General features: G+C 36.1%; 1 non-coding gene across 1 annotated transcript; it reads left to right on the forward strand.

Moving 5' to 3' along the window:
- The first annotated feature begins 1,527 nt into the window (after positions 1-1,527).
- Positions 1,528-1,661, forward strand: LOC119351104. The gene has a single exon (XR_005169642.1). It is a non-coding gene; the product is annotated as a small nucleolar RNA snoR77 (small nucleolar RNA).
- The last annotated feature ends 205 nt before the right edge of the window (positions 1,662-1,866 follow it).

Consider the following 1,866-nt stretch of genomic DNA (forward strand, 5'->3'; position numbering starts at 1 on the left):
AGAAATAAAAAAACACTCAACAGAGCTGTCCACATATGAACCTGCGCGAAGCCTCGTCTATTTGACGCTAACAAACGTCAAACAAGGGGTCTCCTCCGAGAGTTCGGGCTCAAACCAACCATGGAAAATACTATTCGGTGTTTATAGCGCCGGTTAAGGTGTTAATGGTACAGAGCGCTCACACATCCTATGGTAGTTCCTATGAGGGCCAACCCATGTAAGTCTTTTTCCCACCAATTTTGGGAACCTTATAGAGGGTTTGCAAGTTTCTCTAAGGCGGTTTTTTTAAGACGGGTTTCGTTTGGTTCCTCTACCTTTTTCTCTTTGTTTTTTATTCGCGACCACTTTTCACGAACCTTTGCTCAAATTCATGATTTTTTTTAAACTTTTGAACATTTTTTACTGAATTTGTGAACTTTTTAAAATGTACGAACAGTTTTTATTTCACCATTTTTCAAAATTAATATATACAAAAAAGGTAGTCGTTTTTTTTCAGAAAGCAAAGAACAACAAAGCGTGCAACCCAACTAGTGTGGCGAGTGAGACCTTCTATATGATGCGCACTGCATCGAATGGAGGCCCGACGCACAGGGCGCGCCTCGACTGGGCCAGCTCATTAGTGTAGTAGCGGATCGCCTACTGTAGCAAGCTCGTTAATAACCCTAAAAAAAGCAAGCTGGTTAATGTAGCCTTATTTTTCTGTGCTCTCACAAAAACACGAAGAACAAATATTTTTTCAAAATAACTCAAATGCTGTTTTTGAAAATATGAAAAATATTTTTTAAACATGATTTTCTTTTTCGAAAATGAAAATTCTTTTATTTTTTGTTGGAATACAACATTTTTGAAAAGGACGAACAAATTTAGGATTTATGAAAATGTTTTCATGGAAAATTGGATTTTTTTAATCTGAACTTCTTTCAGAAATTGAAAATTTTCTAAGATTTTTAAAAAACAGATATAATTAAAATTTTTGGACTTTTTTTGAAATGCAAACAAATTTTTTTTAGAATTTTGAACATTTTATAAAACATGAATGTAATTCCTTTTTTTTAGGGATAACCTATTTCCAGTAGAAGCCCGACGCACAAGGCATGGTACATTTAGTTGGGCCTAGTCTAGGCCATTAAGCTATGATCTCATATAACGTTGAAGTCTCCCAAGTCTACCGGACAATCTCGGTGCACATCATTGGATTCAAATCAAACGACAGCACAAGGGCAACCCCGTAACCTTGCCTTTGGCCAACAACCCCCTCTCAGGTTCCTCCTTCCCCTCCTTTGCTCACTTTATAAATTCACATGAGGTGGTTGCTCCCGCAGTGTAGCCAACAAAATTATCTATCAACCAGAGATAATTCACTATGCACGTGACGAGCTTCGTCTCTTCATTTTCTCTTGTCGATCTTAGCCAATCTGTTTGTTTTGGTCCTTGCCCATAATTTATTTTTAATTTTATTTGTATTTCTTATGCCATTGTTTGCTCAATATCTCATCATCTCGTGGTAACATCAACGAGCGATTATTCAGGCAACCTCTTTGTCTAATTACAATGTCTATGGAGGTATTGCATTGCTAGCAGATTAAATCTTCTGCTCTTCAGATTAGCCGAGGGAGGTGCCTGCTGATATAATGGAAAATCTTTATTAGCTTAAGAGCAATCCAATTCGTATTTGTATATAAATTTATTTTATTTTGATTAATGGAAAATCTTTTGGATAGTTTTAGACCTTGTTGATATGATATTTTCTGTATTATTAAGTACTCCCTCCGTCCTAAAATAAGCGTCTCAATTTTGTACTAGCTTTAGTACAAAGTTGTACTAAGTTTAAGACACTTATTTGGGGACGGAGAGAGTATTAAAGAT

The sequence above is a fragment of the Triticum dicoccoides genome, chromosome 1B (assembly GCF_002162155.2).
Source record: "Triticum dicoccoides isolate Atlit2015 ecotype Zavitan chromosome 1B, WEW_v2.0, whole genome shotgun sequence".
Lineage (NCBI taxonomy): Eukaryota > Viridiplantae > Streptophyta > Magnoliopsida > Poales > Poaceae > Triticum > Triticum dicoccoides.